At 47.4% G+C, this 12,822-nt stretch overlaps 1 long non-coding RNA gene across 1 annotated transcript; it reads left to right on the top strand.

Moving 5' to 3' along the window:
- The first annotated feature begins 7,532 nt into the window (after positions 1–7,532).
- LOC115643516 lies at positions 7,533–12,560 on the top strand. Its single transcript, XR_003998344.1, has 4 exons — positions 7,533–7,595; positions 7,971–7,973; positions 8,013–8,101; positions 12,444–12,560. It is a non-coding gene; the product is annotated as an uncharacterized LOC115643516 (long non-coding RNA).
- Positions 12,561–12,822: the final 262 nt, after the last annotated feature.

Raw genomic sequence — 12,822 nt, 5'->3', positions numbered from 1 at the left:
GCCACGTCTGGCAACAAAACTGCCCTGTTTCGCTGACAAAATAAAACAACTTTGATGAGAGGTCTAGAGCTTTTTGCAACAAACTTAAAGTGACAGAGTAGACGCTGCTGTTCATTATATCACCATAACTGGCCTCCTCCAGTATCCCACAATGCCCGCCATGAACTCGCCTGCCCTGCATTCCTGCTACAGAGCCATGGGCCCTCCCCTTTCATTGCTCTGGGAAGTTCTGACAGCTGAGCCTGCTGCTCTGCTCCAGCAGCCAGGAGCAAATCACTGCCATGGAATGCTGCTTTCTCCCGCACTGTGTACACAGAGCAAGAGGGCGGGAACTTCCTTACAGTGTAGGGGCACCGGCATCCAAACTGTGACATGCCCAGGACACCCCCTCCCTCGAGGAGGCTCTTACCTTCTAAACAGGGACGGTTGTTTTCCTGTAAAATCAGGAAACAGGAAGGAGAAATCTCGAAAGAGGTTCCTCCTGGCGCTCACGTCCGTGAACCCGAATACTCTCTCAGTCCTCAAAGAGAGACCTCGAGAAAGAGATTTGCTGAAGCAAAGCCACAGAGGTCTGTGAGGTTTCCCTGGCCCCTCGCCCCTGTCCTGCCTGACTGATGTCAGCATCTTTCTGTGAGGTAACCACCTCCCCATCACCTTTCACCAATAGTCTGAGGTCCTACAAAAGGCCTTTGTGATGTCACTGCCACACCCCTCCCTTGCTGTGTTAATCTCCTGCCCCTGGCCAGGCACTTTGGATGTTTGAGCTACTCCCTGTGGTCACCCCACTCAAGGAGCGTTCATTCTAGGCAGCAAGCCAGCTAGACAGGAAAACATCAGACGCTGCTCCCAATGCTACACTCAGTTTTTCAGAAATTAGTCAACTTTATGGCCAGAAGAGATCATTAGAGCATCTAATCTGACCCCCTGCATATCACAGGCTCCTATATGACACAATAGCTACTTTTGGAGCAAACACATTCCAGAAAGGCATCTAGTCTTCATTAAATGACATCAGGAGATGTTGAATCCACCACTTTCCTTGGTAGATTGTTCCTCTGGTGAAACATCCTCGCTGTTGACTATTTGTGCCTTAGTTGTAATATGAATTTATCTCTTTTCACCTTCCAGACATTGGGTCTTGTTATTCCTTCCTCTGTTAAATTAAAGAGCCCTTTCACACTCAATCTTTTCTCTCCATTAAGGCCCTTCAACACTTCAATGAAGTCACCTTTCAATCTGCTTTTGATAAGCTAAACAGGTTGAGCTCTTTCAGTAGCCCACTAGAAGGCATTTTTCTCCAGCCCTCATAACATTTGGTGGCTCTTTGCTGCCCCAGCTCCAATTTCACAACATCTTTTTCAAATGAGGACACCAAAACTGGAGGCAGTATTCCAATACCAGTCTCACTGATGCCATGTCACCTCCTGTAACATTATTGACATAATCTGTAACTATAGATCACTGTTGTGACCACTGTTCTATATTTGCAGCCAATATTATAGAAAGGGTGTCCTGTAAGGGGTCTATGGAGAGGTTCTGATTGGCTGATTAAAATGATGCTATCGATGCTATCTCTGGATGTGTATCATCTTTGTAGTTGACATTATGAATATTGGCTCTATGCTGTCCATATTTCAAACTTGTGCTATGCTTGCGGGAAATACCCCATATAAGTTGGCATCAGTTCTGCCTATCCTGCTTGATGGCCCATTAAGGACCATGAGTTATACAACTGATCCACTGAGAGAAGGCAGATACGCCTTGTGACTCGGCAAGGTATGCAGGGACCTGCCTATGGAGAGAACTCAGGTTTTTCTATGCCAGGTGCTAGATAGAGTATCCTTGAGACAAAGAAAACAAAGATCACATGGCAAGAGACTATAAAAGGCTGATGCCTTGTTTCCATCTTGTCTTCAATCCTGCTTCATACCTCTGGAGGGACTTTGCTACAAACTGAAGCTCTCTATAAGTACTGAATGACCCATCCCAGCTGTTGATGTACTCCACCGACTTGATTTGAACCTGCAGTTTATTCCATCAATGCTACAAGCCTGAACCAAGAACTTTGCCATTACTGGAAGTGAAGGGTTAAAATCCATGTGCATTTTATATAACAACCAGGTCTATGGATTGTGCCAGCTCTTTTCCAGACCCAAAGTCCAGAGTATGGTCAAGGGACCAGAGGCCTAGCAAATAGTAATTAGTTAAGAGAAAGCTGGGGTAAACAGAAAGCCTTGCTTGCTAAGATAGGCCTGGTCAGCAAATTTCCAAGTGTTGGAGCTAAGAACTAAAGAATTATGTCTTATTCAGAGTTGCAGATTGAACAAAGAATCCCTGTTTCTATTGTGTTAGTCTTTTCTGTAGGGAGACGTTCTTCCCACTGATCCAGCCTTAAGTTTAGGAAAAGTTGGCACATGTCAGTATAACATATGGCATCCTTCCACCTCCCTTCCAAGAGATCAGTGCCTTGCCTTTAGACACACAGAAAACAATCTTTATTGCCACATACTTCCACCATTTCTTTGCTTTAACCCCTACGAATGTACCTGTTGGACAATCAAAGGAGTTGCTCCATTCCTATGGACTCTAAATCAGAATGCAACATGTATATTTTATACTACTAACATTTTATCAAAGTATTAATTAAATGTTAACTTGCTAACTTGAGACCATGGACGGAGACATTATATAACCTGTTAACCACTGGCTAATGTGCTATCTTGTCTTGCTGCAAAATCTATCCCTGGGTGTGGCACTGCCTACCCCATCAGTTTCACCCGCCCATGGAAAATCTATATATTCTATTGTAATCAATTGATTGACAGTGTCTCCGAGCCTGATAAGCAAAGTGACACTCCGCCAGCGCTGTGTGTAATAAACTCCTATGCTTGACCTCTACAAGGTGTGGATTTATGTCCTACACTGGTGAAGCTAGTAGTTTATAAACCATAATAGGTTTACAAGTCGCTGTGCCTGTCTTCAGTATAAGTTACCATCAAGTTTATCATAAAAGTAAATTAAAGTTTATCAGTTGTTATGTAAGGTTATAGGTAGGTTCAGGTAAGTAGAATATAGTGAATCAGTGTATTATTATTACATATAGAATTATATTTGTTGGGGGTATTTACAGTACATGTAAATTTTCTGGGCAATCAGTAATAGTAACGTTGCACGTGCTTGTGACTATTTTCAATATTATTTACCTTTGATATGTGCACTTATAGGAATAGGCAATTAATGCATAATATTACTTGGACTTGTGCTTCTGTGCTTGTGCTTGTAATTCTGTTTTTCTTATTCTGTCTGTATTGCTTTATAGTCATAAGTCATTACAAACCTTTCTGGAGACATAGCTAGTTGTTTAGTTTCTCTTTTGCGGAAACCACTCAACGTCATTCCATCTGTGTTGGGTGGTGTGGAGTAGCGATCACCCAAAGCCCCACTAAAGCCCTGATGGGAGACCCCCCTAGGGCTCTGACATATGCCCCCTCCTTCCATTAATCTCCACAACCACATTCTAGACATGGGTATGGTGACCTCCCTGGGGATCTTGACAGGTTTAGCAATTTCTTGGTGGCTATTTTCCTGCTCACAGCCACTGTCTTCTTCTCATGCCTTGTCCTGGGGGCCCAGCTTCTGGCTGAATGTGAAGGAGCCAAAGCGCTTGTGACTATCCTGCACCAAGTTGCCTTTGTTCATCAGAGTCCTGAACTGCAACTGGACGTGGTTCTTGTTCTTCTGCACAGCACAGCCCCTGGAGAAGAGGGATCTGCAAATATACATTCATATGATCCCTTTGTTTAATTGATGAAAACATAAACTAGACACTTAGAGGATTGGAACTGATTTCAGCTGCTGGACAGCTTAGCTGGGTTTTTATTCATTTGCTCAGGAAAATGCTGAATGGTCAAATTCATTTCAAGCTCCCCATTCAGTGGATCTCCTGAACATAATGGAAATGGATAAGAATGTTTTCATTTAAAAAGGCTTCTAAAGGGATACTTGGATGATTTGATCTGCAGTCAAACGCTCTACCACTGAGCTATACCCCCATATCAAAGCCCTGCTAGAGTCTCTGATCTTAAGGACTTTGAAGGACAGACCCTGCTTCAACCAGCTCCTTTTCCATTCCCAGACCATGGGTAGTTTTAAAAATGGGGTTTGATTAACCTTTCTATACACATGTAGGCACCACGGCTTGCACACCCACCGATATAGCTTCCCTCACTGACAGAGCTACCGCCTCTCAGGGAGGTGGATTAACTACACAGATGAGGCAGCTCTCTCCCATCAGCTTAGAGCATCTTCAGTAATCCGCTATAGCAGCATCAGTGCAGCTGCACCACTGCAGCATTCTGAATGTAGACTTGAGTCAGAGTAAGACCAGAATGGCTCAATTTGGCACCGGGGATGGTGAGACACCACACTCACTACTGTGAAGTTCTGTAAGTGTGTCCATGGCTGAACAGCAAGAATTCCTGCCCATTTCCCTTCTGGCTGGAGCATGATTAGAGAGTGTTTGTGGTTAATCCAGCAAAGAGTCCTATGGCACCTTATAGACTAACAGACGTTTTGGAGCATGAGCTCATGCTATTGTGTGTTCTACTTCAACCTCCCTGGCCACACAATAGCAGATCTTAAGGTGGCCATCCTGCAGCAAAAAAAATTTAGGACCAGACTTCACAAAGAAACTGCTGAGCTTCAGTTCATCTGCAAATATGACACCATCAGCTCAGGATTAAACAAAGACTGTGAATGGCTTGCCACCTACAAAACCAGTTTCTCCTGCCTTGGTTTTCACACCTCAACTGCTAGAAGAGGGTGTCATTCTCCCTGGTTGAACTAACCTCGTTATCTCCAGCCTGCTTCTTGCTTGCATAGATATATATACACTTGCCCCCGGAAATTTCCACTACATGCATCCGAAGAAGTGGGTATTCACCCACGAAAGCTCATGCACCAAAACGTCTGTTAGTCTATAAGGTGCCACAGGACTCTGCTGCTTTTACAGATCCAGATTAACATGGCTACCCCTCTGATATTTGTGGTTAATGACGTTGCTGTAGCTTGTTCATTCCCTGCCTGGACAATTCAGACAGTCCCTTTCCCATCATATCGCCAGCACATCAGCGATTCCAATAGCAGGGCCAGCTTTTCTCTGGGGCAATGAGATTTTTCGGGGAGTTAGTGGCTCCTTTCTTTCCTCAACCTGGAGTAAACTCAGATTTTTATTCCATCCTTGATGATTCATGGAATAACAGCAGTAGCATGAAGAAAGAGGAGCATGACTATCTCAGTGCCAGGGAAAAGTGGCCACTTCCCCTCTGTTTGACTATTGCCATTGCACGAGAGAAGGTTTCAAAGGAATCGAATGCCCTGGCTCAGACAAGCGACACAGGCAGATTTTGCTGTTCATGGATCCATGCAAAGGAAATTGTGTCTCTGTGTGAAAATAGGGAGGGAAATGAAATACCCACATGATGGTGTCTAAGGCAGAAGGGATCTCTATAGGATTAGAACAGGACACATTCTTACTTTGCCCGTCTTTAAATTTTGATTATTATCGATGGAAATATTTTGCCATTGGGCTGTATGTTTACACAGAAATTGACATTTACCAACAAATACGTAATTCTTCTAAGCCTGCCTAGTCTGCCGGTGGTGAATTTAGAAGGACAGAGTCAGTCTTCCCAGTCCCCATGCCAGGTCTGGGCTGTCCATGCTGCCCACTTCCCACACTGCTGGGATCCTTCCCTGATCTCCCCTCAGACCTCTGCTCCCTACTCCCACTTCTGGGATCCCCTTCCAGCATTGTCCAAATGCCCTGTTTCCCAGATCCCTCCCCATCCCCTCTGAGCAAAAGCTCTACAGTATTCCCACACTGGGAATTGAACCCCAGTCACTTGGTTAAAAGCCAGGCATCCTGACCACTAGACCTTATGGGAGTAGGAGTACTATGTTTGTCTATTAAGACAACCCCTCATAAGAGCAGCAGTGCCACCCAACAGGGATTGCACACTGGGCTGCATTAATCCTTCAGGTGCTGAAGTTTTCCCTATATCCATTCCCAGTGCCTGTGATCAGGAAATAGACATCAGGTCTCTCAGGTGCTACACAGACCATGACTGAGATCAGGGTCCCATATTGTGCAAGGTGCTGTACAAACCCTATCCAACACTGGGACACCCAGGGGGTTCCTCTCAATTTCTCTGAGCCTCTGCTGCCCAACTTCTTCTGACTCCATCTGAATCACCATCCCTCCTTGCAAAACCCACCTTTCCAAACAATCCTTTCCCCTCCCCCTAATTCTGCTTTCACACCCTGGGACTATCTCCTCTCTCTGTCTCCCCTGCCTCCAGGTAAAGCAGAGATGCAGGCAACTTTAGCCTGGAGACAGCCCTAACGAACGATGCAGCCCACCCAGGCAAGTGTTTGTAAACACAGGAAGGGAGCAGCTGGAAGCGGTGGGTGCTGGGAAGAAGGAGCCAGGAGAACAAATCCCAGAAATGGGACATGGGGAAGCTCCTGGGGGCGGGGCTCTGGCACATACCAGGGGTGAGGCAGCTCCTGAGGGCGGGGCTCTGGCACAGCACAGAGGTGGGGCAGCTCTGGGGGGCGGGGCTCTGGCACATCTCGGGGGCGGGGCAGTTCCTGGGGACGGGGCTCTGGCACAGCCTGGGGGTGGGCCAGCTCCTGGGGGCGGGGCTATGGCACAGCCCATGGGAGGGGCAGCTCCAGCGGGTGGGGCTCTGGCACAGACCGGACGCTGCTGCTGCCTCCGTGTGACTCGGCAGCCGGGGCTGAGCAGCTGCTGCTCCCCGGGGTCTGTGCGGGGAGATCCCAGGATTAAAGTTCCTTCCCCACCAGGCCGGGCGGCCTGGGCCATTCTCCAGGGGAACTAGCCTCTGAGAGCCCCGGATTCTGCCACCATCAGCTCCTGGGCCAGAGCCTCCAGGTGAGTGACGCCCCCGGGTGGAGTGCGGGGGAGGGGCAGGAAAGTGACTCTTCGCCCCCGGATCCACAGCTGTTGCAGCCCCCGGGAACCTGCTCCCTGGTTGTCCATGTGCTGCCAGCAGCGCTGGAGCCACCCGAGCCAGAGTGGAGCTACTGTTCTCAGCTGCAGCCAGGATCTGCCCCAGGCCCCGCTGAGATCCAGGTGGGGACAGAGACTGGGGTGTGGGGGTTCCCCGTTGTGTGGCTGGCAGGTGCGGGGGGGGAGGAAGCTGGAGTTCCAGGCAGGGGAAGGGCAGTGGGACAGGTGGGGGACTGCATGGTCTCTGTGCAGCCAGGAAATTCCAGGGGGAGAGTGTGTGTGAGTCGGGCGGGGGGGAGATACCTGCATCCTTTTTCTGTTTGTGCCATTTCCATCTCAAGTACTGGTAACAAGTCTCTCTAGTTCTCCCCCTTTTCTTTCCCCTCACCACACAGGACTATCAAACCCAAGGAGATTCCCTCGTTTTTCCTAAAATTATTGACTCTCTACTCTCTTATTTTCCCTGATTTTCTCTGTAATTCTCAAATCGTCATTTCAATTCTCCTCAGCTTTGGGATGTTAATCCAGCCCGTTTGATCTGCAGCAATTTGTCCTTGGTTAGGTGGGATTTTGCTGTCCTGTGTCATTTCCCCCAAAGTGGCTGGTTGGGGAGCCCGCAGGCATGGCTGCCTCTGGGGTGGAGATGGGGTGGCCATTCTCTGCCAGAAACAGGGCATGGCCGAACAGGAGGGGAAGGGAGGAGCCAGTGTCCCTATGGAGCCTGCCCAGCCCCTTTGGTTCTGCCCCTTTCTATCATTTTGTTCAGAGACTTTGCTACTGGGGAGGCTGAAAAATTTCTCTGTGGGCTTAGCCTGGCAGGAAGGGCCAGGTCACCCCTGTCATAAAGAGATCGAGCATTTTCCCAGCATGGCAAAATCTAGGATGTGTCTCTGCAGGGAAAGATCCTGGGGGAATCATGATGTGACATGAACTAAAGCCTGTTCTGAAACCCCCACAGTTGCCCTTTTCACCCTGCCAGGCTGAAGGATGTCGTCCATGTTTCGCTCCAGCTCATCCCATCCTCCCATGGGACAGGGAAGGGAAATGGCTGCAGAGGAGCCAGTTCAGGTAGGGATTATTGGGGGCTACTGGTGGGTTCCTGCTGGAGGAGAGGGACAGCAAATACACGGGAGATGGGAGGCTTGGGCAGTCTGGTTTGGAGGTTGGAGTTTGCCAAAAATTCCCAGGGTGGAGAATGGGAGGAGGCCAGGGTGTAGCAAACCTGCTGGGACTTGTTTAATATGTAGCTTCCATTCTAGGGACGGACCCATGAGGTTAGAGGGTGGAAATGCTCTAATTTGTGGAACAGGAAACAACTCCCCTAGGTGGGGCTAGGAAAATGGACCAGACTCCGAGGGCTGGAGCCTGACCTGATTAACCAGCGGCTGCTGGGAGATGTAGAGGGGGCACCCACCAGTGAAGTTTAGGGAGGGATTCTTAACCTTTTTCTTTCTAAGGCCCCCAACGTGCTATAAAAACTCCATGGCCCTGCATATGCCTGATTCTCTGCATATAAAAGCCAGGGCTGGTGTTGGGGGGTGGTAACCAGGGCAATTGCCTGGGGCCCCATGTGACAGGCCCCCCCGCAAAACTAATTGTTCAAGCTTTGGCTTCAGCCCCTGGTGGCAGGGTTCATGGCCCCAGGTTTCAGCCCCAGGCAGTGAGGTTTGGGCTTTCTGCCCTGGATCCCCTGAAACCTGCTTGCAGCCCCCCAGAGGTCCAGGGACCCCTGGTTGAGAACTACGGCCTTAGGGGATATGCCCCTCCCCCCATACTCAGCTCTGGGGCTGGCCTTAGAGAAAATGGTGCCTTAGGTGAACTTGTATTTTGGTGCCCCCCCATCTCCCCTGGCCCTCACGGGCTCCCCACCATCATGTCCAGACACCAGTGCCTCCTTCTAGAGCTTAATTTTATTGAAAGAATTGCCAGAGCTCAGCCCTGGCACAAATTCAGCACTGGCAGGGCAGCCTCATAGCAGCAGCTGCTGGCTGAGTGCCCAGCTCTGAAGGCAATGCCACCGCCAGCAGCAGCGCAGAAGTAAGGGTGGCCTGGTGTGTGGTGTATTGTGCAGCCTTTTATTTTGTAATGTGGCATTACACCACTGCAGGGTCTGCTCTGGTGGTGACAGTTTCAAGCTTAACAGAGAGAAAGTCACCTCTGCTACTTGCTTCAAATGTATAGACTCTAGGAACACACAAAGACCAAGGGTAGTGGCCACACAGACATACATTCACAAGTACAAGGTCTAGTCAGTTTTACAAGTTTTGTTAAAGTTACAGTAAAGGTTATGAATACCCAGGCATATAGACATTCTATAAACACCTATGCAAAAGTTACAACTCTAGTTCTACTCACATCCTGAACCATAGTATTAGGTTCTGATGAGTCTCTCATGGATTGATCATCAGTAGAGGGATGGTTCCTGTTGGAATTTCCCATAGGGAGCTCAATTTTCCTACTCTGGGCACCCTCTTTTTATAACATGGTTCTGATTATACCTCGTTAGCATTGATGCACCACCTGTGTCCTGTGGTTAAAGCACATTTGGAAACAGAGTTGCCTTTACAAATTTTTTTATTTTAAATTAATCTTCCTGCTAGTTGTTCACCCTGTTACCACTTGGTACCTCTTTTCCCATAATCTTAGGGCATCGGGTTATTCCTCAGTCATTTACTTATATCAACATTTCTTAGCTCCAAGGCTGAAAACAGCTAAGCTAAAATCTTGCAGTTCTCAGCTTACAGGCCTTGCGTTTCAACCCTATTTACTTAGATACTTAATACATGATTATTCTCGCTATATACTGATCAATCGATTCTCTATTTTGCATACAGTGATTCTATATGATATAACGTATTAGTTATTTATAACACGACACAATAAATGAACGGTAAACTAAAATCATTGGCTGCCATTCCCACCCTTACTCCGACACTGCTGCTGTGGCTTGTGGTGCCCGGTGCTCTGCCTGCAGCTCAAGACTGGCTTTGCGCTCTCACACGCCCCAGATATCCTGCAGCCCAATGGCCCCTCCTGGCTCACCAGAGGTACCATTTCAGATATTGGGGAGGGGGGCAACTTTAATTTTGATTCCAGGGGCTACTGAGGCATCTTAAAACTGTAGGTTTTTCTGCAGAAAATAACTTAGAAATTCACTGACGAGCACTGTATCTAATTGTTATATAAAGAAAGATAAATATATACTGACTCCAATTTCTATCACATATTAAATTTAAAAGTAAATTTAGAACAATCAGGAAATCATGCAGCAAGATATTCCCTATCCCAAGCCTTGAGATATCAGTTCTGGAGCTTTGATGCAGATATCAGAAACACAAAGTTGATACTTTGCATCCTATCTTTAGTAGAGATAAATAGAAATCGAGAAAGTAAGCAGATTTTACATAACAGACACACTCTGTGTTAGTGCCATTATCTCCTCTATTTTAGTCAATTGTTTTTCACTCCACTGAAAACATATTTACTTAATTTTATATAAGTGATTAAGGTTTTTTCTCTTTTATTAAGAATGGGAATTTATTTTTCTAGTTATTTTGGCATTTGTTTTAACTGATCACAGTCATGTAGGTGACTCACTAACATTTGACTCCATCATTGCAATTAGTATCATATTTGGAACTGCATTTATTTTCATAGACATTTGAAGTTACTTTCCAGATATAACTGTATCATGAAGTTTGGGGGAGAATGGGCAGTGCACCTGCCCCACTTCCAGCCATTCACCGTGACTCTCAGCCAGCCAGTAAAACAGAAGGTTTATTAGATGACAGGAACACAGTCCCAAACACAGCTGGTAGGTACAGACAACAGGACCCCTTGATCAGGTCCATCTTGTGGGGTAGGGAGCCAGACCCAGTTCTGGCCTCCCTCCATTTCCCCAGCCAGCTCCAAACTGAAAACCTCCCTCCAGCCGTCTCCTCCAGCCACACCCCCCGGTTCCTCCTCCAGCCTTTGTCCAGTTTCCCGGGCAGCCCCATCTCCCTCTTAGGCTCAGGATACATGCTCAGCTATCGCCCCTCAAGTGAAGTCATACCCTGATATCCCAACACCAATGCAGACAGTTCCAGTAAAATTCCTCTGTGACATTCTCATGTCAATCCTCCCCACTCCCTACTTCATCACAGACTAAAAATACAATCTGAAGATAAGTGATCTTCATCTGCACAGTGTCTAAAGTTTTGAGTTTAGCTAATTTTTTTTCAAATGAGCCCTGCTAAGGTAAGTACAAGCAAAATTTACATTCTATTATTTGATGGAAAATTGACATTCTATTTGATTGTGCCATTTTAAATAATGAATGACAAAGCACAATATGTTAATAACAGTAATAGTGATAATTACTCCAGCCTGGAGAGGAGAGGCATTTTTGAACTCATTACTCAGAGAACTGAATTTAAGCGTAATACAGAAATAAAATAATGAAATGCATAGACCAGTTAAAAAGCTAAAGAAACAGCACTGTCATCCTGACCGAATGTGAAAGAATAAAATTACAGAGACTATGTGTACTTTGTGCATTTTGACAGGAAGTAAAAGGAAGTAATAACAATAATAGAAGTGTCTGTTGTGGGGTGAGTGTGTGTGTTGGGAGAGTGTGAGAGACCTAGAGTGTGTGAGAGAGAGACAGTGTGTGTGTCGAAGGAGGGTGAAAGAGATGCAGTGTGTGTTGGGGGAGTGTGAGACACAGCCCACTCTCACTTCAAGCACAGTGGCAGTCACTAGTGTGAAGGCTCGTTCACACAGCAGCAGCGGCCAGCAGCTCCCACTCCTGACCCAGAGGCAGCAGCACAGAATCTTGTCCCCCCACCTCAGCTCAGCAGAGACTGAGCACAGAGGCAGGAGGGTGGGCCCTCCCCGACATCAGCAACTCCTCCCTCGCACAGCACACAGGAGGCTCCTGGGAGCAGCTTGGCTGGGGCAGCTCCAAGTGGGGGGAGGAGCAGAGCTGCAGGAACAGTTGCAGGGGCAGACAGCTGAAGAGAAGTGGGGAAAGGAGAGGCAGGACACCCCTCCTGTAGGAACCCTGTCAGCAAAGCCCCCCCTGGACCGTCACGTAATCTGCCCCCCACTAAGTCTGGTCCTATCCAGCTCTCACAATGAGAACAGCATTGGACTTTCTGCCAGCGAGCTCTCCCTGCACCCTGCTAGGGGCTCCATATCCTGTATCAGTCTGTGGCTAGTAGGCATGTGATGGATCTGCTGGGAGAGACAAGGGGCTCTCGCTTCGTCCCCTCACCCTGGTGTTTCCTGGCTGCTCTAAGCAGGGTGGAGGTGGGACTCCTGACCGTGAGCCACCCAAAGCTTCCATTTGATTAGCTCCTTTCCCCCATGAGTGGTGGGGTTGTGATGGGGGCAGCAGGTACTGAGTGTTGGACTTCTGCTCTTTCAGGGGCCGGTGACCTTTGAGGAGGTGTCTGTGTATTTCACCCGGAGAGAGGGGGCTCTGCTGGACCCCACTCAGAGAGCCTTCTACAGGGATGTCATGCAGGAGAACTATGAGAATGTGACCTCGCTGGGTAAGGAGTCCTGTCTCCTGGGTTATTAGCAGCTGTGGGATCTCTAAAGAACCTGAGTAGTAATAACTTTGTCATACAATTCATACTAGAATAATTTTTGGACATGTGCCTTTTCGGTGCCATCAGTCATTTTAAAATTACATTTAATGTATCCTTATAGGATACATTAATAACTGTAGCTTTCATGTCTTTTTCCTCATTTTAGGAGGAAAATATGCCACCTGTAGAATTTTAAATTGAGTAAATAGGTGT

Source organism: Gopherus evgoodei, unplaced genomic scaffold (genome assembly GCF_007399415.2).
Source record: "Gopherus evgoodei ecotype Sinaloan lineage unplaced genomic scaffold, rGopEvg1_v1.p scaffold_61_arrow_ctg1, whole genome shotgun sequence".
NCBI classification, from domain to species: Eukaryota; Metazoa; Chordata; order Testudines; family Testudinidae; genus Gopherus; species Gopherus evgoodei.
The sequence above is the reverse complement of the archived record's forward strand: the minus strand, read 5'-3'. Positions and strand labels throughout refer to the sequence as shown.